General features: G+C 44.2%; 1 long non-coding RNA gene across 1 annotated transcript; it reads left to right on the forward strand.

The window, feature by feature from the left end:
• Positions 1–9679: 9679 nt before the first annotated feature.
• LOC142486058 (uncharacterized) lies at positions 9680–22525 on the forward strand. The gene is made up of 6 exons (XR_012798772.1): positions 9680–9812; positions 13476–13593; positions 14582–14648; positions 16217–16327; positions 19989–20098; positions 21461–22525. It is a non-coding gene; the product is annotated as an uncharacterized LOC142486058 (long non-coding RNA).
• The last annotated feature ends 3812 nt before the right edge of the window (positions 22526–26337 follow it).

A 26337-nucleotide genomic window follows, 5' to 3' on the forward strand; every position in this document is an offset into this window, starting at 1 on the left:
CTCTGTTCTGAGATCTCTCTTTCTCTCTACATACTATCATTTGGTGACCTCATCAACTCTTTGTGACAATCCTATAAATAACAAATACAAATATCAGGTCATGGGAATAAGTGATTTGGACATAAAAGTAACATTTCGGAAGTGTGGACAACTAATACATCTTGTAGATTGCCTTTACAGTGTGATGTCATTGATTCAGTAGATTGTGTGCAGACCAGGACTGCAGTACAGTGTCACTCACATGGATGACTTGCGTGGTAGAAGCTCAAGAACAAGGATGTCAAACTCCAGTCCTCGAGGGCAGCAAACAGGCCAGGTTTTCAGGATATCCCTACTGAAAACCTGGCCTGTTTGGGACCCTCGAGGACTGGAGTTTGACATGCATGCTCTAGAAGGAGCACAGCTGTGGGTGGGAGGTGGATTTGCTTTGCATCAAATGGTTTGGTGCAAGGTTTATTGTATGTAGTAACATAATAACAATGCAATGCTTAACTTTTATTTCAGGAGGGATGACTGCAGAACAGAAGTGAATATTGAAGCCATGTGTTCCTTTTCTTGCAAAAGAGAAAATTTGAAGGACAGTTGAAGAGAAGGAAAATTACTACACAGAGACAGATAAGCAATGTGTATATTTCTCATTTACCATTTAGTATTTGTCGTTTTATTGACTCCACACAATCCGGCTGCTACGGGTTTCACATTGAATATTTTCATCTCTACTCTACCCCTTCCTGTGATCTGAACCATGCAAGTTTTCATTGATTCAATACATCATGAGTAGAGGGTGGCTACAGTATGAAGTAAAGACCCAAGGACCACATCTACTACCATTCATAACAAGAACATGTGCAGTAGCGCACAGCTGCAGTTCTATGTGATTGTTATGAAAGGTTGAGGTGGTTCAATTCTATGAATCTGGAGTGGGATGGATCCTGTTTGCATCATATGGTTTCATCTAGGCCAGTAGATTATATAACTTTCAGTACAGGTTACACATGGCATCAGTATTAGTGATTTAAAGAGGAGGAAAGCTTCAATGTGGAGAACAAAGCCAAGTAATGTTGAAGTTACTCCTTTTACCATTTACTTGGTCAGTCTGTACTGTCTACTCCCCACACAGCTGCTAAGGATCTTCCATTTTAAATACTTTCACCTCCTATTCTGCACTGCTTTGCTGCCCATTATTCAGAGATGCGTTCCAGTCATGTTTACCACTCTGAATCTCTCTGCAGTCATTGGTTCAGCACATCATGGGTAGAGCATGGCTACAGATACAGCAAGCTATTATTATTTTACCGGCTGATCATCCATAATATTGCATTAAAACATAGAATATCACTTAATTTCCAAAAGATTCAGTGATGCTGATAATGCAGAATCTCACAACATTTCCCATCATAATGCCATAATGCACCAGTGGGAGAAATAATCCTTGCTATATCTGTACATTGTGTGACGTATTACCTCCATGACCATTGAGAGCAAGTACATCTTCTGTATAGAGCGGCTGTGTTATGATGCAGTTATTGATCATCATTGACATAATCACAAGAATCTTATGCAAAGGGAAATTGTCCGCAGCGAAGTGAGATTTCAGCCCCCAAACGTCTGTAATATTAATGCAATGTCTTACTTTTGTTGCAGTGAACACTGAAGAGACGGATCTACTACAACACTGTACAGGATGAGCATACGCTACAAGCAGCAAAATGATCTTGCAGTTGACAGTATGTTGTTCTGGTAATGTGCACAATTATTATTTATGGGCTACACACCACAGTGCTGGACATATTCTGTTAACTTCAACTCTACTCCTAACATGGAGATGTCTTCCTGGTGTTACTGATTCAGTACATCATATGCACAGTGTGGTTATGATATGATGGATTGATTTAATGAACCCACCAACCAATGATGACATCTGCATCATCTTCTGTAAAGTGCAGCTACAGCATGATATTATCAGCATTTGGTGCGGTATAATCAGAGGTATCTATGTGCTTTTGTGCCTGTTTTAAGTCCTCCAGCTTAACGCCCCTACACCTCCCACTACACAGGCATACTTACTTATGCATACACTGACATCTGGCATACCTACACACACCCCAGGGCCACTTCCTTCCCCTGATGTCAGGGAGAGGATGGGCATGCAGAGTGCAGTAAGTCTCCACGTTACTCTGGCCAACAGTCTTGGCCTACCTCCAGCATCTGTCACCCACAACATCTGTTCCCTCCTTGTAAAGTGCTGAACTATCTCACCTGGGTCAGTGCTATAGCTGATCACAGTGCCCGATCAGGATGTCACTGTGACAGGCAGCAGTGCAGATTGACCGGTCAATCAATGCAGTGCCGCAACATATGCACTAAATGAGATTTCCGTGCCCCCAGTCAGGTTACTCCCTGGGCAGTGACCCTGCTCACACCTTCCCCTAGTTCCACCTCTGATCACAATTATCTCTCTTGGAGAGTGTAGCAAATTGGAGTTGGGGGAATCTCACCTCTGCCATGCATGGTCACAATCTGGGCACAGGACCCAAATAGTGGGCAATGTGGCACTTCTTACAGTAGAGAATAAGTAACTTTATTCTTTACTTGTGTATTAAGGACCTTATTTGCATTCAATTCAGTCCACATGGGACCAAGACTTTCTGGCTTACTGAACAAAGTGGAATTGTTTCGTAGAGGGTGGAGAATTGTATTTTATCTGAAATTACCCCCTCTGCACAAAATACAAACAATTATACCCATACAAGTACCTTGTGGAAGTTGTTGCCCTCTATCTTCCTGTGGTCTCTCCCTGTTTCTCACCGTGCCTCCTCCCATTTCCTTGCACCTCTGCGTCTCCGCATATATCCCTATACTCAGAGCCGGCTCCGGTCAGTGACATGGGATGCCCAAATATGAGCATACCCATATATGGGCATCCATGCCACTGACCGGAGCCCGCTCTGTTGCGGATATGGAGAGAGACTGGGAGATTTACATCCCCTTATAATTCATATGGTGCATAGTACCGGCACGTATTGTTTTACCGGTACTGTGTACCTTCCTACTTTCACACTGGTACAGTATATGCTGCAGTGGGACTGAGAGGGATATATTGGTAACACATAGTCATTGTTGGGGGAATTCAATCCATTTTGAAAATAGTAATGAAATGTTTTTTACTTTTCTTTTTTTTCAGTAATGAAGAATGAAACATTTCTGTTAAAATTGAATTGGAGGTGAACTGGATTCATCATCAACTCTGCACCAGTGTGAATTGATGTTCTTTAATGTTCTGATAAGGTACATGCAACATCTCTTCCTCAACCCCTGCACCACTCTCTGCCTCTTGCCTCTCTCTCTCCACCTCCCTGCTAAGCGTATTAACCCATCTAATGTAATCCACATTCCATGTCTCACTTTACTCTTCACTTCTCACGTGCCCTCTGGAATGACTGCTCTCTGACTAACAAGGTCTATTTGTACATGACCTCTTCTGCTCTCATCCACCACCTCTCATTCCCCTCACCCCTGTCCTACTCGATACCTCATCTTAATTGAACTCTCTCCTCTGACATCTACCCTTATCTCTAACCTCTCCTCACTTTCTGCTTAAACTAACTATCTTGTTAACTTTTACAATGCTATCATCTCCTCCTCCCTCCTCCTCCTTCCTCCTCCCTCCTCCATTATATATATACCCCTTCTAGGCTCTGACACACTCATCCCTCTAAGGCCATGATTATCATGGGCACATGCTTGGTCGTCCACAGTGCGTGCGAGCGATGCAGAGCCGCCTCGGACCTCAGTGCAGGGATTGCTGCATACCCCCAGCATCTGTCACCCACAAACAATACACACACTAATACTCCCCACAATACACACTATAATACCTCCTCAATACTAATCTCCCCAATAATATTATAGCTCCAAACACAATATACACAACACCCTTACACAAGATACACAATCTAGTACTCTCCTCTGCACCTCTACACACAATATAATACTCCCACACACACAATATACACACTACCCTCCTACCCCCATAAAATACAACCAATAATACACACACACTTTGTGGATGTTGGGACCAGCTCCCGGCATGCACCAGTGAAAGAGAGAGGCCCGCAGAAGCTCGGAAGAACTCCCTCCATCCGTGCCTTCCTCCGTTTCACATCTTCTCCCTGTCTCTCTCCCTCCCTTTCCTTGCATCTCCCTGCGTCTTTACGTATACCCAGTCAGTGACGGCTCTGGTCACGTGATGCCTTAATATGGGCTTATCCATATATGTTCATCCACGTCACTAATGTGATGCCCGCACTGTTGCGGAGCTGGTACTTACGACGGGCACTTATTGTTTTATCAGTACTGCGTACCTGACTCTACCGGCCTACTTTCAACACTAGTACAATATGTGCTTCACTACGAGTGAGTGGGGAATATTGGCATCACACAGTCACTGTTGAATATGCCATTCAATCCATTTTGAAAATAGTAATGCAATGTGGTTTTGTTTTGTTTGCTTTTTGCAGTAATGAAGAATGGAAAAGTTATATTAAAATTAAATTGGAGGGGGACTAGATTCAGCATTTCATCATGAACTCTGCACTTGTGAGAATTTAACTTCTTGAATACCCTGACAGGTACACGCAACATTAAGACTATAATCTGCTGTGCAAGCTTTCGTGCTATACCTCCCCCTCAGGTTTTGATTTATACATTTGCTCCCTCAATTCATGTCCTCTAATATTTGAAAGCTCTCTCCTAGCATTTTCTCTTTACCACAGAACGTCATCCCAATGTAACCTCTCTCTTGTTCTTTCTGCTTGCTGTTTCCTCACTCCTCTGTTAAACTTTTCTAATTTCTCTAACTTCCACACTCCTGCTTTTATCCACATGTTCTCCTCTTTCCTTCCCCTACCTTTGCATGTGTCTACACACTGCACCATTTGTACAGACCTCTATTGCAGCTATTTCTGCACTGCTCAATGAAAAGCACTCTTTAATATCCTATTCTCTGTGCCCCCTCTCTCTGCGCCCCCTCTTTTGGCGCCTCCTCTCTCTGCGCCCCCTCTCTCTGCGCCTATCTGTCTCATTCTCTCTACGTCCCTCTCTCTCTACATAGAGCTATCTCTGTCTCTCTCTACACCTATCTCTGTGTCTCCTTCTATGTTTGCTGATGTGTGGGATATCTCTTATAATCTTGAACCTGCTCATATACACATCGGGCCTCCCTGCCTCTGCCTCCCTGCTAAGAGTGTTAACCTATCTAATGTAATCCACATTCCTTTCCTTACTTTTCTCTTCCCTTCTCCTATGCCATCTGGAATGTCCGTTCTCTGACTAACAAGGCTCTAGTTGTACATGACCTCTTCTGCTCTCATCATTCACAATCAGTCATTCCCCTCACCCCATCTTACCCGTCCCACTGATTTTCCTCTGCTTAATTAAACTCTCCTCTGACATCTACTCTAACCTCTCTCTCTCTTTCCGCTTAAACTAACAATCTTATTAACTCTTACAATGCTATCCTCCTATCTATATGCCCCCTCTAGGCTCTGACACACTTGTCCCTCTAGCCCACACCCTTGGCTAAATTCCCAAACATGTTCATCACACTTCCACTCGCTGTTCTTAATGCCTATGAAGGAAATCACACAATTGATATTTGATTTTTCTACAGTAAAAATGTCTCCAGTCCTGTATAAAGCTGCTCTTTGGGGCCAAACCACACTACTTTTTTTTCACATTCATCAACACTCAAATTTAATTTACGCTGTCTTTTTTTCCCTGTATTTGACTCCCTCCACTAACCTTCTCCTCACACTTGCCATCCTTCCTTCACTTCTCCTCAAGCATTTGACTACTTCAGAGGCAAGGTGGATGCCACCCACAAGGAGATTCCTTCTGTCCCTTCCCCCTTCTCTCCTTCTACCTAATTCTCCTTCTGCATTTGACTCCTTTTCTTCTCTTACAGAGCTGGAAGCTAATCATCTTCTCTTCTCCCTCTACCACATGCCCTCTAGATCGTATCCCCTCACACCTTACTGCATCTCTTAGTCCCCACTCTCACCCACATCTTCAATTCCTCCCTATTCTCTGGCTCTTTAACCTCTTACTTTAAGCCTGTAGTGGTCACCCTTTTCTCAGAAACAACCTACACCCTATGTGCCTTACTAACTACCGCCCTGTATCCCTCCTGCTGTTTGTCTCCTAATTGCTAGAATGTCAACATTCTTAAATCACATTCCCTCCTGGATCCTTTACAACCTGCCTTTCGTACAGCTCGTTCTACAGACTGTGCTTAAAGCAAATTCCCAAGGTCACTTTTCCCTACTAATCCTACTTGATCTATCTGCTGCGTTTGATGCTCTCAATCACTCTCCTCCTTCATATTCTAAACTCTCTCTTGGTATCCGTAACACAGTTCTATCCTGGTTTTCATCATAACTTTCCTGTCACACATTCTCCATCTCTGTTGCTAACATGTCTTCGTCTTCTATTGATCTGTCTGTGGGTATACATCAGGGCTCTGTTCTGAGATCTCTCTTTCTCTCTACATACTATCATTTGGTGACCTCATCAACTCTTTGTGACAATCCTATAAATAACAAATACAAATATCAGGTCATGGGAATAAGTGATTTGGACATAAAAGTAACATTTCGGAAGTGTGGACAACTAATACATCTTGTAGATTGCCTTTACAGTGTGATGTCATTGATTCAGTAGATTGTGTGCAGACCAGGACTGCAGTACAGTGTCACTCACATGGATGACTTGCGTGGTAGAAGCTCAAGAACAAGGATGTCAAACTCCAGTCCTCGAGGGCAGCAAACAGGCCAGGTTTTCAGGATATCCCTACTGAAAACCTGGCCTGTTTGGGACCCTCGAGGACTGGAGTTTGACATGCATGCTCTAGAAGGAGCACCGCTGTGGGTGGGAGGTGGATTTGCTTTGCATCAAATGGTTTGGAGCAAGGTTTATTGTATGTATTATCATAATAACAATGCAATGCTTAACTTTTATTTCAGGAGGGATGACTGCAGAACAGAAGTGAATATTGAAGCCATGTGTTCCTTTTCTTGCAAAAGAGAAAATTTGAAGGACAGTTGAAGAGAAGGAAAATTACTACACCGAGACAGATAAGCAATGTGTATATTTCTCATTTACCATTTAGTATTTGTCGTTTTATTGACTCCACACAATCCGGCTGCTACGGGTTTCACATTGAATATTTTCATCTCTACTCTACCCCTTCCTGTGATCTGAACCATGCAAGTTTTCGTTGATTCAATACATCATGAGTAGAGGGTGGCTACAGTATGAAGTAAAGACCCAAGGACCACATCTACTACCATTCATAACAAGAACATGTGCAGTAGCGCACAGCTGCAGTTCTATGTGATTGTTATGAAAGGTTGAGGTGGTTCAATTCTATGAATCTGGAGTGGGATGGATCCTGTTTGCATCATATGGTTTCATCTAGGCCAGTAGATTATATAACTCTCAGTACAGGTTACACATGGCATCAGTATTAGTGATTTAAAGAGGAGGAAAGCTTCAATGTGGAGAACAAAGCCAAGTAATGTTGAAGTTACTCCTTTTACCATTTACTTGGTCAGTCTGTACTGTCTACTCTCCACACAGCTGCTAAGGATCTTCCATTTTAAATACTTTCACCTCCTATTCTGCACTGCTTTGCTGCCCATTATTCAGAGATGCGTTCCAGTCATGTTTAGCACTCTGAATCTCTCTGCAGTCATTGGTTCAGCACATCATGGGTAGAGCATGGCTACAGATACAGCAAGCTATTATTATTTTACCGGCTGATCACCCATAATATTGCATTAAAACATAGAATATCACTTAATTTCCAAAAGATTCAGTGATGCTGATAATGCAGAATCTCACAACATTTCCCATCATAATGCCATAATGCACAAGTGGGAGAAATAATCCTTGCTATATCTGTACATTGTGTGACGTATTACCTCAATGACCAATGAGAGCAAGTACATCTTCTGTATAGAGCGGCTGTGTTATGATGCAGTTATTGATCATCATTGACATAATCACAAGAATCTTATGCAAAGGGAAATTGTCCGCAGCGAAGTGAGATTTCAGCCCCCAAACGTCTGTAATATTAATGCAATGTCTTACTTTTGTTGCAGTGAACACTGAAGAGACGGATCTACTACAACACTGTACAGGATGAGCATACGCTACAAGCAGCAAAATGATCTTGCAGTTGACAGTATGTTGTTCTGGTAATGTGCACAATTATTATTTATGGGCTACACACCACAGTGCTGGACATATTCTGTTAACTTCAACTCTACTCCTAACATGGAGATGTCTTCCTGGTGTTACTGATTCAGTACATCATATGCACAGTGTGGTTATGATATGATGGATTGATTTAATGAACCCACCAACCAATGATGACATCTGCATCATCTTCTGTAAAGTGCAGCTACAGCATGATATTATCAGCATTTGGTGCGGTATAATCAGAGGTATCTATGTGCTTTTGTGCCTGTTTTAAGTCCTCCAGCTTAACGCCCCTACACCTCCCACTACACAGGCATACTTACTTATGCATACACTGACATCTGGCATACCTACACACACCCCAGGGCCACTTCCTTCCCCTGATGTCAGGGAGAGGATGGGCATGCAGAGTGCAGTAAGTCTCCACGTTACTCTGGCCAACAGTCTTGGCCTACCTCCAGCATCTGTCACCCACAACATCTGTTCCCTCCTTGTAAAGTGCTGAACTATCTCACCTGGGTCAGTGCTATAGCTGATCACAGTGCCCGATCAGGATGTCACTGTGACAGGCAGCAGTGCAGATTGACCGGTCAATCAATGCAGTGCCGCAACATATGCACTAAATGAGATTTCCGTGCCCCCAGTCAGGTTACTCCCTGGGCAGTGACCCTGCTCACACCCTCCCCTAGTTCCACCTCTGATCACAATTATCTCTCTTGGAGAGTGTAGCAAATTGGAGTTGGGGGAATCTCACCTCTGCCATGCATGGTCACAATCTGGGCACAGGACCCAAATAGTGGGCAATGTGGCACTTCTTACAGTAGAGAATAAGTAACTTTATTCTTTACTTGTGTATTAAGGACCTTATTTGCATTAAATTCAGTCCACATGGGACCAAGACTTTCTGGCTTACTGAACAAAGTGGAATTGTTTCGTAGAGGGTGGAGAATTGTATTTTATCTGAAATTACCCCCTCTGCACAAAATACAAACAATTATACCCATACAAGTACCTTGTGGAAGTTGTTGCCCTCTATCTTCCTGTGGTCTCTCCCTGTTTCTCACCGTGCCTCCTCCCATTTCCTTGCACCTCTGCGTCTCCGCATATATCCCTATACTCAGAGCCGGCTCCGGTCAGTGACATGGGATGCCCAAATATGAGCATACCCATATATGGGCATCCATGCCACTGACCGGAGCCCGCTCTGTTGCGGATATGGAGAGAGACTGGGAGATTTACATCCCCTTATAATTCATATGGTGCATAGTACCGGCACGTATTGTTTTACCGGTACTGTGTACCTTCCTACTTTCACACTGGTACAGTATGTGCTGCAGTGGGACTGAGAGGGATATATTGGTAACACATAGTCATTGGTGGGGGAATTCAATCCATTTTGAAAATAGTAATGCATTGTTTTTTACTTTTTTTTTTGCAGTAATGAAGAATGAAAAAGTTCTGTTAAAATTGAATTGGACGTGAACTGGATTCAGCATTTCATCATCAACTCTGCACCAGTGTGAATTGACGTTCTTTAATGTTCTGACAAGGTACATGCAACATCTCTTCCTCTACCCCTACACCACCCTCTGCCTCTTGCCTCTCTCTCCACCTCCCTGCTAAGCGTATTAACCCATCTAATGTAATCCACATTCCTTGTCTCACTTTACTCTTCCCTTCTCACGTGCCCTCTGGAATGTCCACCACTTCTCATTCCCCTCACCCCTGTCCTACTCGATACCTCAGCTTAATTGAACTCTCTCCTCTGACATCTACCCTTATCTCTAACCTCTCCTCACTTTCTGCTTAAACTAACTATCTTGTTAACTCTTACAATGCTATCATCTCCTCCTCCCTCCTCCTCCATCATCTATATGCCCCTTCTAGGTTCTGACACACTCATCCCTCTAAGGCCGTGATTATCATGGGCACACGCTTGGTCGTCCACAGTGCGTGCGAGCGATGCAGGGCCTCCCCGTCGCCTCGGACCTCAGTGCAGGGATTGCTGGAGCGACAGGCATGCGCTAACTTTGCCTTCTGTTGCGTGCTTACTATAGACGCAGCCTAACCCATGCATTGGTTTAATTCACAAGCACGCTCTCATCACACTTCATCACATCACACTGCTGCTCTTAACACCTATGGAGGAAATCTCACAGTCTGATTTTCTACACTAAACCTTTGTCCTGTTCTGTAAAACTCTGCTCCTTTTTTTAAGGTCAAACACTACTTTTTCCTCACTCATCAACACTCCAATTTCATTCACACTGTCTTCTATGTATTTGAGTCCCACCACTGACTTTCTCCTCCCACTTAACATCCATCCTTTATTTCTCCTCAAGCCTTTGCTCACTTGAGGCAAGGTGGATGCCATCCACAAGTAGATTCGTTCTCTCCCTTCCCCCTCTCTCTTTTTCTATCTAGATCTCATTGCACTCTTGACTCCTTTTCTCCTGTCACAAAGCTGGAACCTGATCTTCTCTTCTCCCTCTACCACATGCCCTCTCAATCCTATATTCTCACTCTCACCCACATCTTCAATTCCTCCATATCCTTTGGCTCTTTCAACTCTTCCTTTTAAGCATGCAGTGGTCACCCCTATTCTCAAAAATAACCTTGACCTTGTGTGAATTTCTAACTATCGCCCTGTATGGGACGTGCACCTGTGGCTTAACAGCACCTATTGGAGTGCCAACTGCCTTATCTGACTAACTATCGCCCTGTATCCGTCCTACCATTTGCCTCCTAATTGCTAGAACGTCTTGTGATCTCCCGTTTGATCAACATTCTTAAATCACATGCTCCTCTGGGCCCTTCACAATCTGCCTTTCCCAATGTAACCAATTATGTACATAAAGAAAATTCCCAAGGTCCATTTTACTTACTAATCCTGCTTGATCTCTCTTCTGCTTTTGATACTGTCAATCACTCTTCTCATTCATATTCTAAACTCTTTCTTCGTATCCGCAGCAAACTTATATCCTGGTTTTCATCATACTTCTCCATCACACATTCTCCATCTCTGTTGCTAACGTGTCTTTGTCTCCTGTTGTTTTGTCTGTTGGTATACCTCAGGACTCTGTTCTGGGACCTCTCTCACTACATACTATCACTAGTTGACCTTATCAACTATTTTGGCCCTTGATATCATCTCTATGCAGATGATACACACACCTATCCACCCTACCGTCACTCCTGCAATTTAGTTCCTAGTTTCGGGTGGCCTCCTGGCTATATCCTCCATGGATGACACTCTTCTGCCTTAAACCTAATGTCTAAAACTGAGCTCCTCATATTTCCCCCTAAATCTGGCCTAATATCACCTTTCTCCATCGCAGTAAACAGTACTACCATCATCCTGTCATGAAAGCACATTGCCTAGGAGTAACATTTGACTCTTCCCTTTCCATCTTCATTCACGACACTGGCTAAAGTTTGTTGATTCTTTCTCTGTAATATTTCCAAGATTTGCCCTTTTCTCTGTCAATCTACTGCTAAAACGCCAATGCATGCCCTTATCGTATGGGTTAACATACTGCTAACAGGGCTCCCTGCTTCACAACTTTCTCATTTGCAATCTATCCAAAACTCTGCTGCTTGAATAATTTCCCTTTCTCCCACAACAGTATCTGCTCATCTCCTCCTCCTCCTTAAATCCCTCTCCTTGCTTCCCATCAAGTTTCAGATCACCTACAAAGTTCTCCTCCTTACCTTTTTGTTAAGGTTCTCTATTAGTGGTGTACCGAGTACCCGGCGTTACCCGACACATTTCCAGCTACCCGGACATTACTCGAAACCGGCCACTGAGAAGTGGACTTGGCCGGGTAATACCCGGCGTCGGGTAATGTCAGGGCAGCTGGAAATAATCTTTTATACTTACCTTTCCTAAGACATCTAGGATCAGCAGCAGCAGTCCTCTGATGTTGGCAGCATCAGAGGTGTCTTCACCTGGCGGGGGGAGCTGCAGGAATCACTTCCACAGCACCGAAGCAGGTAAGCTGTGTCTGTGAGCCTGCAGCTCCCCCGCCGGCTGAAGACACCACAGATGCTGCCACCGTCACAGGACTGCTGCTGATCCTAGATGTCACTGCCACCCGGAAGGTAAGTGCCAAACCGTGTACCCGACCGGGTAGAACCTTTCATTTTGGCCGGGTACCCGTTACCCATTTTTTTATAGTTGAGGACCCAGTCCAACACTATTCTCTATTCATCTGCTCCTTCCTACATATCATCTTTGGTCTCGTTATGCCCTTCCTCGTCTCCTAAGCTCTACTAATAACTGTCTCCATTATACTTCTTACACCTCTACTGCGCACTCGCTCTCTTGCCTGAAACCCTTTCCCATCAATTTACCTGTGAAACTCACACACACTCAGTATATGCCAACATACCCTCTTCCACCCACATTTAAGATCAACCTTAAAATTCACAACTTAAATGAAGCATTTCAATAGCTTTTACTCGTTGCTACTGTCACTCATTCAGTCACTAACTATTGTTCCCAAGAAGTGCTTTATACTACAGTACCCACCATTAAGGACAAGCATTGTCATCTACTGCACTTGTTCCCCCACCTGTTGTCTCTCTGTAAGTCTCCTTACATTTCTCTTAGATTGTAAACTACCCAGGACAGGGATTTACTTTCCTATTGTCTGTTTTTGTTTGTTGAACTTATTGTATAATAATTTCCTGTACTTTTTGGTCTCTCTTGTAAAGCGCTGAGTACACAATGGGTGGTATATAAATAGAGATATATGCAGAGTCTAGAGACAAGGCACACGTGTATAGGTAGCTACAGTTTATCCGGGACCGTATGCATCCTTGAAGTGCCTGTCCCAGTTATTTTCTATTGATTGCAATGTAGGAGTGTCTGTCCTGTCTTATTTTTTTTATTATTATTATTATTATTATTATTATTATTATTATTATTATTATATATACAAAGATATATACAAAGATTGTTTCCTGTCGTTAGCATGACATTGTGTGACACAGTGTGATGTCATTGATTCAGTAGATTGTGTGCAGACCGGGACTGCAGTACAGTTTCACTGACATGAATAACTTGTGTGGTAGAAGCTCTAGAAGGAGCACAGCTGTGGGAGGGAGGTGGATTTGCTTTGTATCACATGGTTTGGAGCAAGGTTCATTGTATGTATCGTCAATAATAATTATAATAATAATAATGCAATGCTTAACTTTTTTATTTCAAGAGGAAAGACTGCAGAACAGAAGTGAATATTGAAGCCATGTGTTCATTTTCTTGCAAAATAGAAAATTGAAGGACAGTTGAAGAGGAGGAAAATGACTACACAGAGACAGATAAGCAATGTGTATATTTCTCATTTAGTATTTGTCGTTTTATTGACTCCAAAAAATCCGGCTGCTAAGGGTTTCGCATTGGACATATTCACCTCTACTCCACCCCTTCCTGTGATCTGTACCATGCAGATTTTTGTTGATTCAATACATCATGAATAGAGTGTGGCTACAGTATGAAGTACTGACCCAAGGACCACATCTACTACCATTCATAACAAGAACATGTGCAGTAGCGCACTGCTGCAGTTCTATGTTATTGCTATGAAAGGTTGAGGTGGTGCAATCATATGAATCTTGAGTGGGAGGGATCCTGTTTGCATCATTTAATTTGATCTAGGCCAGTAGAGTATATAACTCTCAGTACAGGTTACATATGGCATCAGTATTAGTGATTTAAAGAACAGAAAAACAGGAGTGGAGAACAAAACCAAGTAATGTTGAAGTTACTACTTTTTACTATTTACTTGGTCAGTCTGTACTGTCTACTCCCCACACAGCTGCTAAGGGTTTCCATTTGAGATACATTCACCTTCTACTCTGCACTACTGTGCTACCCTCTATTCAGAGATGAGTTCAAGTCATGTTTACCACTCTAAATCGCTCTGCAGTCATTGATTCAGCACATCATGGGTAGAGCATGGCTATAGATACAGCAAGCTTTATTTTACCCTAATATTGCATCAAAAAATAGAATATCACTCAGTTTCCTACAGATTTACTGATGCTGATAATGCAGAATCTCACCCTCCCATCATAATACACCAGAGGAAGAAATAATCCTTGCTATATATGTACATTGTGTGACATATTGCCTCCATGACCATTGATGGCAAATACATATTCTGTATAGAGCAGCTGTGTTATGATGTAGTTGTTATTGATCATCATTGAGATATAATCACAAGAATCTTATGCAAAGGGAAACTGTCATTAGCATAGTGGGATTTCAGCCCCCAAACTTCTGTAATATTAATGCAATGTCTTACTTTTATTGCAGTGAACACCGAAGAGACGGATCTACTACAACAGCAAAATGATCATGCAGTTGACAATATGTTGTTCTGGTAATGTGCACAATTATTATGTATGGGCTCCACACCACAGTGCTGGACATATTTTGTTAACTTCAACACTACCCCTACCATGGAGATGTCTTCCTGTGATTGGTGTTACTGATTCAGTACATCATATGCACAGTGTGGCTATTATATGATGGATTGATTTAATGAACCCACCAAACACTGATGACATCTGTATCATCTTCTGTAAAGTGCATCTACAGCAGGATATTATCAGCATTTGGGGTGATATAATCAGAGGCATCTATGTGCTTTTGTGCTGGGTAAAGTCCTCCAGCTGAACCGCCCCCCGCCCCCCACCCCCCTACACCTCCTGCCACACAGGCAAACTTACTTACACACACACAGCACACTTACTTATGCACACTGACACTTGGCATACCTACACACACACACCCCACAGCCACTGGCATGCATGCAGAGTCCTGGGCATGCAGGATGGGCATGCAGAGTACAGAATATCTCCACCTTGCTCTGGCCCGTACTCTTGGCCTACCCCCAGCATCTGTCACCCACAACCTCTGTTCCCTCCCTGTAAATTGCTGCACTAACACACCTTGGTCAGCGCTGCAACCGATCACAGCACCGGATCATGTCACTGTGATAGGAAGCAGTGCTAATTGACCGGTCAATCAATGCCACGTGGCAACATACGCACCAAAAGAGATTTCCATGCCCCCTGACAGGCTACTCCCTGGGCAGTGACCCTGCTCATCTTCCACCTCTGATCACAATATTCTCTCTTGGAGAGTGTAGCAAATTGGAGTTGGGGGAATTTCACCTCTGCAGTGCATGTAGAGTCCTGTATGCAGAGTACAGAAAGTCTCCACCTTAGTCTGGCCCGTACTCTTGGCCTACCCACAGCATCTGTCACCCACAAATAATACATACACTAATACTCCCCACAATACACACTTTAATACCTCCTCAATAATAATCTCCCCAATAATATTATAGTCTTAAACACAATATACACAATACCCCCTAACACAAGATACCCAATCTAACACTCTCCTCTGCACCTCAACATAATATACACACTATAATACCCTACACACAATATAATACTCCCACACACACACAATATACACACTATCCTCCTACCGCCATAAAACACAACCAATAATACACACACACTTTGTGGATGTTGGGACCAGCTCCTTGCATGCACCAGTGAAAGAGAGAGGCCTGCCATCCGTGCCTCCCTCCGTTTCCCATCTTCTCCCTGTCTCTCTCCCTCCCTTTCTTTGCATCTCCCTGCATCTTTGCGTATACCCAGTCAGTGACGGCTCCGGTCACGTGATGCCTTAATATGGGCTTATCCATATATCTGTTGCAGAGATGGAGAGAGACCTGGAGATTTTACATTTCCTTATAATTCATATTGGTACTTAGTACGGGCACTTATTGTTTTATCAGTACTGGGTACCTGACCGTACTGGCCTACGAGTGAGAAGGCAATATTGGCATCACACAGTTACTGTTGAATATGTCATTCAATCCATTTTGAAAATAGTAATGCAATGTGGTTTTGTTTTGTTTGCTTTTTGCAGTAATGAAGAATGAAAAAGTTATATTAAAATTAAATTGGAGGGGAACTGGATTCAGCATTTCTTCATGAACTCTGCACTTGTGAGCATTGACCTTCTTGAGTGCCCTGACAGGTACACGCAACTTTAAGACTATAATCTTCATCAACTGCTGTGCAAGCTTTCGTGCTATACCTCCCCCTCCGGTTTTGATTTATACATTTGCTCTCTCAATTCATGTCCTCTAATATCTGGAGGCTCTCTCCTAGCATTTCTCTCTACCACAGCACGTCATCCCAATGTAACCTCTCTCTTGTTCTTTCTGTTTACTGTTTCCTCACTGCTCTGTAAAACTTTTCTAATTTCTCTAACTTCCACACTCCTGCTTTTATCCACATGTTCTATACACTTTCCTTCCCCTACCTTTGCATGTGTCTACACAAAGCACCATTTGTACAGACCTCTATTGCAGCTATTTCTGCACTGCTCAATGAAATGCTCTCCTGCACATCCTATTCTCTTCCACCTTCCCTCTCAAAGCCCCCTCTCTCTATGTCTCCTCTCTCTACGCCTATCTGTCTCATTCTCTTGACGCCCTTCTCTCTCTACATATCCCTATCTCTGTCTCTCTCTACACCTATCTCTGTGTCTCCTTCTATGCTCGCTGATGTTGGGGGATATCTCTTATAATCTTGGACCGGCTCATATACACATCAGGCCTCCCTACTAAGAGTGTTAACCTATCTAATGTAATCCACATTCCTTTCCTTACTTTTCTCTTCCCTTCTCCTGTGCCCTCTGGAATGTCCACTCTTACTAACAAGGCTCTAGTTGTACATAACCTCTTCTGCTCTCATCAGTCACAATCAGTCATTCCCCTCACCGCATCTTACCTGTCCCACTGATTTGCCTCTGCTTAATTAAACTCTCCTCTGACATCTACTCTAACCTCTCTTCTCTCTTCTCTCTCTCTCTCTTTCTGCTTAAACTAACAATCTTATTAACTCTTACAATGCTATCCTCCTATCTATATGCCCCCTATAGGCTCTGACACACTCATCCCTCTAACCCACACCTTTGGCTAAATTCCCAAACACACTCATCACACTTCCACTCGCTGTTCTTAATACCTACGGAGGAAATCTCACACTTTGTTTGATTTTTCTACAGTAAAAATGTCTCCTGTCCTGTATAAAGCTGCTCTCTAGGGCTAAATACACTACTTTTTTCCACACTCATCAACACTCAAATTTAATTTACGCTGTTTTTTTCTCTGTATTTGACTCCCTCCACTGACCTTCTCCTCCCACTTGCCATCCTTCCTTCACTTCTCCTCAAGCATTTGACTACTTCAGAGGCAAGGTGGATGCCACCCAAAAGGAGATTCCTTCTGTCCCTTCCCCCTTCTCTCCTTCTACCCAAATCTCCTTCTGCACTTGACTCCTTTTCTTCTCTTACAGAGCTGGAAGCTAATCATCTTCTATTCTCCCTCTACCACATGCCCTCTAGATCGTATCCCCTCACACCTTACTGCATCTCTTAGTCCCCACTCTCACCCACATCTTCAATTTCTCCCTATTCTCTGGATTTTTGCCCTCTTACTTTAAGCCTGTAGCGGTCACCCTTTTGTCAGAAACAAACTACACCCTATGTGCCTTACTAACTACCGCTCTGTATCCCTCATGCTGTTTGCCTTCTAATTGCTAGTGTCAACATTCTTAAATCACATGCCCTCCTGGATCCTTTACAACCTGCCTTTCGTACAGCACGTTCTACAGACTGTGCTTAAAGCTAATTCCCAAGGTTTTTCCCTACTAATCCTACTTGATCTATCGGCTGCGTTTGATGCTCTCAATCACTCTCCTCCTTCATATTCTAAACTCTCTCTTAGTATCAGTAACAAAGTTCTATCCTGGTTTTCATCATAACTTTCCTGTCACACATTCTCCATCTCTGTTGCTAACATGTCTTCGTCTTCTATTGATCTGTCTGTGGGTATACATCAGGGCTCTGTTCTGAGATCTCTCTTTCTCTCTACATACTATCATTTGGTGACTTCATCAATGCTTTTGGCCTTAGATATAATCTCTATGCGGATGATACACACACAAATCTATCCACCCCTGTTCTCACTCCTGCAATCCAGTCCCTACTCTTGGGTTGTCTCCTGGCTATATGCTCATGGATGGCACTCCACTGCCTTAAACTTAATGTCTAACACTGGGCTCATATTATCCCCTTTCTCCATCACAGTAAACAGTACTACCATCTATCTTGTCATCAAACATGTTGCATAGGAGTAACATTTGGCTCTTCAATTCCATCTCCATTCACATGCACGGCTATGGGTAAAATGTGTTGCCTCTTTCTCTGTAATATTGCCAAGATCTTCCCTTTCCCCTCTCAACCTACTGCTAAAACTCCAATGTATACTGTTATCCTATAGGTTATTTTAACATACAGTAGCGACATACTTTATTAAAGTAAATGCCGGCGGCATGCCGGGATCTACCCCAGCTGCCGCCAGTCAGAAACGCGCGCTGCCGCGTTTCCCCCACGCACCCCCCCTCCACATCGCGCGCAATTACCCCCCCAAAGACACCCCGAACCCGGCTTCTACTCTGCCCCTCTGCTTCCCCGCACCCCCGCTTACCTAGATTTGAACTCCAGGGGTGTCGGGGAAGCCTGGGGAAGCCGGGGAAGACGGGGAAGCCGGGCGCGCTTGTGACCGTGACGTCACAGTGCGCCGCCACGCGCCGCGGCTACCCGCTTCCCAGCCTCATTCAGCCAGCGGCATTTGCTCGAATAAGAGCTGCCGCTGCTGTACTACTAACAGGCCTCCATGCTTCACAACTTTCTCCTATGCAAAACTCTGCTGCTTGAATTATCTCACTTTCTCCCACAACAGTCTCTGCTCATCTCCTTAAATCCCTGTCCTGGCATCCCATCAAGTTTTTGTATCACCTACAAAGTTCTCCTCCTTACCTTTTTGTTAAGGCTCTCCATTAATCTGCTCCTTCTTGCATATCATCTTTGATCTCTCGTTATGCCCTTGCTTGTCTCTTGCACTATAACCATAACTGTCTCCTGTAAACTTCTTTCACCTCTACTGTTCTCTCACTTGCCTGAAACCATTTTCCATCACTGCACCGTACATGTGAAACTTCCTCACACTCAGTATATGCCAACATAACCTCTTCCACCCACATGTAAGACCAATCTTAAAATTCACGACTTAAATCAAGCATTTAAAAAACTTTGACTCGTGGCTACTGTCCCACACCCACAGTCACTGCTAACAACTATTGTTCCCAAGATGTGCTTTCTACTAATTGTACCCACCATTAAGGACAAGCATTGTCATCTACTGCACTTCTTCCCCCAACTGCTGCCTCTCTTTAAGTCTTCTAACATTTCTATTAGATTGTAAAGTTCCCAGGGCAAGGATTTACTTTCCTATAATCTGTTTTTATTTGTCGCACTTATTTTTTAATTATTTTTCCCCTCTCCCCTAATGATATACATATAGGTTTTCCTGTCATTTGCATGACAGAGTTATTATGGTTAACTATTGCATCATGTAGACTGCCTTTTCAGTGTGATGTAATTGATTCAGTACTTTGTGTGCAGACTGTGACTGCAGTACAGTGTCACGAACATTAATGACTTGTGTGGTAGAAGCTCTAGAAGGAACACAGCTATGGGAGGGAGGTGGATTTACTTTGGATCACATGGTTTGGCGCAAGGTTCATTGTATGTATGATCATAACCATGCAATGCTTAACTTTTATTTCAGGAGGGAAGAACAGTGAATATTGAAGCCATGTGTTTCTTTTCTGTCAGAAGAGAAATTTTGAAAGACAGTTGAAGAGGAGGAAAATGACTACACAGAGACAGATAAGCAATGTGTATATTTCTCATTTAGTATTTGTCGTTTTGTTGACTCCACACAATCCAGCTGCTAAGGGTTTCGCATTGGACATATTCCCCTCTACTCTACCCTTCCTGTGATCTGTACCATGCAGGTTTTTGTTGATTCAATACATCATGAGTAGAGTGTGGCTGCTGTATGAAGTATTGACCCAAGGACCACATCTACTACCATTCATAACAAGAACATGTGCAGTAGCGCACTGCTGTAGTTCTATGTGTTTTATTAAAGGTTGAAGTGGTGCAATCATATGAATCTGGAGTGGGATGAATCCTGTTTGCATCATATGGTTTCATCTAGGCCAGTAGAGTATATCTCTCAGTACAGGTTACACATGGCATCAGTAGTAGTGATTTAAAGAACAGAAAAAACAAGAGAAACTTCAATGTTGATAACAAAGCCAAGTAATGTTGAAGATACTCTTTTAACTATTTATTTGATCAGTCTGTACTGTCTACTCCCCACACAGCTACTAAGTCTTCCATTTGAGATACATTCACCTCCTACTCTGCACTGCTGTTCTGTCCTCTATTCAGAGATGAGTTCCAGTCATGTTTACCACTCTGAATCACTCTGCAGTCATTGATTCAGCACATCATGGGTAGAGCATGGCTACAGATACAGTAAGCTTTATTTTACCGGCTGATCATCCATAATATTGCATTAAAACATAGAATATTACTCAGTTTCCAAAAGATTCAGTGATGCTAATAATGCAGAATCTTACAACACATCCCATCATAATGCACCAGAGGAAGAAATAATCCTTGCTACACTACCGACACGTTTTATTGAAGCACGGCTAGCACCGCAAGCCGGGGGATGCCCCGGCGTGCTAGCCGCACTCCCTCAGCGTGCCGCGCATCACCGATGCACGGTCACGCGTCATCGGGTGCCTGCGCCCCCTGCACGCGCGTCCAGGGCTCCCCGAGGGAGCACTGGTGTCCCGCGATGTGGGGGACAGCGGCAGGGGGTTCCGGGGGACCCGGCAGCGGAAGGGAGAAAGCCCCGATCGGAGGGCGCTCCTCCGCTGCTTCGGCGTGCGCCCGGCACCCTCCGGCGCGCGCCAGGTTACTGCTGCGGCCAAGAACGGGCAAATGCTCGAATAAACTCGGCCGCAGCAGTATATCTGTACATTGTGTGACGTTTGGCCTCCATGACCATTGATAGCAAATACATATTTTGTATTGAGCGGCTGTGTTATGATGTAGTTGTTATTGATCATCATTGAGATATAATCACAAGAATCTTATGCAAAGGGAAAATGTCTGCAGCATAGTGGGATTTCAGCTCCCAAACTTCTGTAATATTAATGCAATGTCTTACTTTTATTGCAGTGAACACTGAAGAGACGGATCTACGACAACACTGCACAGGACAAGAGCAAACACTACAAGCAGCAAAATGATCTTGCAGTTGCAAGTATGTTCTGTAATGTGCACAATTATTATTTATGGGCTACACACCACAGTGCTGGACATATTCTGTTAACTTCTACCCCTACCATGGAGATGTCTTCCTGTGATTGATTCAGTACATCATATGCACAGTGTGGCTATGATATGATGGATGGATTTAATGAACCCACCACCCACTGACATCTGCATCATCTTCTGTAAAGTGCAGCAGGATATTATCAGCATTTGGGGTGGTATAATCTGGGGCATCTATGTGCTTTTGTGCCTGGACAAGTTCCTCCAGCTGAACCACCCCCCTATACCTGCCACACAGGCATACTTACAGAGCACACTTACTTATGCACACTGACACTTGGAATACACACACACACACACACACACAGACACTGTCATGCATGCAGTGTCCTGTATGCAGAGTACAGAAAGTCTCCACCTTACTCTGGCCCGTACTCATGGCCTATCCCCAGCATCTGTCATCCACAACCTCTGTTCCCTCCCTGTAAAGTGCTGCACTAACACACCTGGGTCAGCGCTGCAGCTGATCACAGTGCCGGATCATGATGTCAATGGGATAGGCAGCAGAGCTGATTGACAAGTCAATCAATGCAGCTCCGCAATATATGCACCAAAAGAGATTTCTGTACCCCCTGTCAGGCTACTCCCTGGGCAGCGACCCTTCTCACCCCTCTCATTCCACCTCTGATCACAATAATCTCTCTTGGAGTGTGTAGCAAATTGGAGTTGGGGGAATCTCACCTCTGTAGTGCATGGTCACAATCTGGGCACTGTACCCAAATATTGGGCAATGTGGCACGTCTTACAGTAGAGAATAGAATAAGTAAATATATTCTTTACTTGTGTATTAAGGAACTTATTTGCAATAAAAATTCAGTCCACCTGGGACCAAGACTTTCTGGTTTTCTGAACAAAGTGGAATTGTTTTCCTATAATTTTATATTCTCTGAAATGTAACATCACAATAAAGTACTCCTATTTTTTTCCTTTGTGCTTTTTTATGGACTATTCCTTTATGTATTTCACTTAATGGGACTAATTACCTTACGATTAGATTTCACTTGTATTTTCTTGGGTTACTCTTTGGAATTTCTCTCTGTGTTCATTTATACTATCTTATTTAGAGCAGTCTTTGCCATTGGACCCCATTTCTTGCCAGAGAGATCTGTAACACAGAGTATTGAAGAGAGTACAGAACAGTGGTGAAGTAGATTTTTATGCTTCTAGGCAGCCTCCCTTCTCACCATGTATTCTGCCCCCGACGGTCTCTTGCACTGCTCCCTCCTACACCCACTCTCCTCACTCTTCCCTCCCCTCCCCGCTATCACTCAATGACCCCCTCTCATTCAATCCTGCTCCCTTACTCCCCCCTCACTCATTCTTCCTTCTGCACACACAATCCTCCCGAATATCACTCCCAAACAACACACACACTAATTCTCCCCACAATACACACTATAATACCTGCTTGTGACGATAGCTTCCACAGGCTTATTAATATTATACAAAAATAATTGGGTTTGAACTGAACGAGGCTTAAGATATAATAAATTGTATTTATTCCTTAGAATATAGGTGAACACAACAGATAATACAGTAACGAACAAGAAGTACACTTACTTAAGGGTTGGGGAATGAGAAGTATGATGTAGCATTTCTTTCAGCAGTGAGGAAATCATTCAGGTGATATCAGGTAACCATATCAGCAAACGAAGACAAAGGATATATGGGTGGACAGCAGTTTATAAACCATTCTCCTTCTATTCTTAACCTTAAGCACAGGGGATTGGTTTACAATTACCTCCAGCCACTCACTAACGTGGGAAAGCATTCTGACCCATGCCCCCCTGCTAGTTGGCACATGCGCAGTAGAACTCTGGGGGTCTCATTTCTGAAGCCCCACATTTACGTCAGGAATGCCAGACAGTCTACCATTTGGAGTTCTGGCAGGAAAACCTTTGTTGAAAGGTGTTAACTGGAACACTTAAGACCTGCCCTGGTTTGGGCTTCGGATAAACAGTGAGGGTGATAAAACTCTTTGAACAGCACTTAAATCCTAGACATAGCGGCGTCCCCAGGGCCATCTGCTACCTTATGGCCCAAAAGAATCTCTTCTGGGTCTTTGTCCATACCTTAAGATACACTATTAAGCATAAAACATAAACGTATTAAAATATCCGGTTCCGTTAGGTTTAGCAGGTCCAAACTTCCCAGTTCGCATTGCCAGAACTGGGACACCATATGGTCCAAAAAGCGACTTGCTACGACCTAAGAAACCGGAGTTACACCAATGCACATTAAATCATTTTAATACAAAAATCTCCATTGAAAAAGAAATCTCAGCTTTTCACTAAATCCCCATTGAAAACAACGGGCAGCTCCGCCATAGACTTTCAATGGTAAATCGCCGCCATTGAAGTCAATGGGGGTTTTCTGCCATTGAAGTTTATGGGAAAAGTCCCGAACTTCAAGGGGGTCCATACTCCGTCGGGTTGGTCCAAGCGGGTCAAGGATGGTTCTGCAGCGATGCCGGAGCAGTGGCTACAGATACCCCAAACCCTGATCTGCTGAACCCTCCGGAACCGGAGATATGGATTCCTAAAATTCAGCATTTCTCACTTAGTCATTTTTCTGAGCCGTTTCTGCCGCCGCCGGCAAAGCCTATGGCGCGACCCGCTCTATCTGGTTCGACCCTTATCGGGGGTCCAGGATTCGGGGACCCGGTGGTGGTCGAGTGGGGGGACGCTTAGGAACTAGGGGCAAAAAGAATTTTATCCCTAGGTGCCCTAAAACAGTTTATTTCCCCGCTAATTGACGTTGAACTTGACCCAGTGATTTTAGCTCTTTTGAAGGACATTGTATCCGCTTTGCGGTTTGCGGTCTGGACGGCAGCCAACTAGGTTACCTCGAGGCATCTCCATTTGAAGTCAATGAGCCCATTGACTTTCAATGGGAAACCGCCGCTCTCCCTCTCGGACGCCACCTGCTGGTCACTACAGGAAACAGGACGAAAACAGCACAAATTCCTATTGAAATGCATTGAGCCCTAATGGCGGCCAATGGGGACCTGCAAAATGGTGCCCGAAAAGGCGGGAAACTTACACAAAGAGCTATAATCATTAAAGAATTATTAACCCTTGTGCTCCCGGATGGATTCTAGTGTGTGTGTGATGCAAACACTGAGTAACCAGACATTACAATGGAACAGGGGAAAATACATTTACATGTCATAACAAGGGTTACATCACATTTCTGGACCTCAGCCCAGTTAACCCCTTGTCTCCCTGGTGCGGTCAGGGGTGGCCAAATGGGGTGCAACCCCTTTAATACCGGGCCACCCCCTCTCTCCCTCTACACCTCCCCTTCTTAATGCGTGTCCTGTGGCCCACTGGCCCTGACGGGGAGTGGGGCACTGCTGGCACCATTAATGAATTCAGTCTCAGAGGGATAGTCCTGGCGTGAAAGTCCATCAGCATTGCTGTTTTCACTACCCTTTTTGTGCTGAATGGTGAATTCAAATTCTTGCAAAGCCAAGCTCCATCTCAGCAGTTTGGCATTTTCCCCTGATACCCTCTGTAGCCAGCTCAGGGGATTGTGGTCGGTAATGACCGTGAAAGCCCTCCCATAGACATAGGGCTGGAGCTTTTTGAGTGCCCACACAATGGCCAAGCACTCCTTTTCAATGGTGGCATATGCCACCTCCCTGGGGAGCAGTTTGCGACTGAGATACACCACAGGGTGCTCTTTGCCGTCGTCCCCCACCTGGCTCAACACAGCCCCCACACCAAAGTCTGAGGCATCAGTCTGAATAAGAAAATGCTTGGTATAATCTGGGGCAGCCAGGATGGGGGCCTCAGCAAGCGCAGCTTTCAGTGCCTGGAAAGCAGTTTCACAGGCAGGAGACCAGGTAATAAGCACAGGCAGTTGCTTCTTAGTCAGATCAGTCAGGGGTTTGGCCACGGCGCTGTACTGTGGGACAAATTTCCTGTAGTACCCTGCGGTGCCCAAAAAGGCCATGACCTGTTTCTTGGTTTTTGGAACAGGCCACTGAACTATGGCTTCTACCTTGGCTGGCTCTGGCTTGAAATGCCCTCCACCCACCCTGTGCCCTAAGTACAGGACTTCTGCCATACCTACCATACACTTAGTGGGTTTTAAGGTAAGCCCAGCCTCCCTGATTCTATCCAGCACCGCAGCTACATGTCCTATGTGGGATTCCCAGGAATTACTAAAGACAGCAATGTCATCTAAGTAAGCCCTGGCATAGCTCTGCATCCCTTCCAGTAACCTATTGACCAGGCGTTGGAAGGTAGCCGGGGCATTCTTCATCCCAAATGGCATCACCAAAAACTCATAGAGGCCACTTGGAGTGATGAATGCTGACTTCTCCCTAGCCTCCAGGGTCAGGGGAATCTGCCAGTAGCCTTTGCTCAGATCCATGGTGGTCAGATACTTTGCCCCCGCGAGTTCATCTAGTAACTCATCCATGCGGGGCATGGGGTAAGCATCTGACACCGTCCCAGCATTGAGCAACCGGTAGTCCACACAAAACCGGGTGGTTTTGTCCTTCTTAGGCACTAGGACTACTGGACTTGCCCAAGGGCTCTGGGACGGAGTAATTACCCCTAGGGTCAGCATCTCCTCAATCTCTCTCTCCATACTTGTCTTGACCTCTGCTGACACTCTATAAGCGTGCTTATGCAGAGGCTGCAGGTCCCCTGTGTGTACTGGGTGTTTGGTGAGATGTGTGGTCCCTGGCATGTCAGTGAAGAGGGCGCTAT

Source organism: Ascaphus truei, unplaced genomic scaffold (assembly GCF_040206685.1).
Source record: "Ascaphus truei isolate aAscTru1 unplaced genomic scaffold, aAscTru1.hap1 HAP1_SCAFFOLD_721, whole genome shotgun sequence".
Classification (NCBI taxonomy): domain Eukaryota; kingdom Metazoa; phylum Chordata; class Amphibia; order Anura; family Ascaphidae; genus Ascaphus; species Ascaphus truei.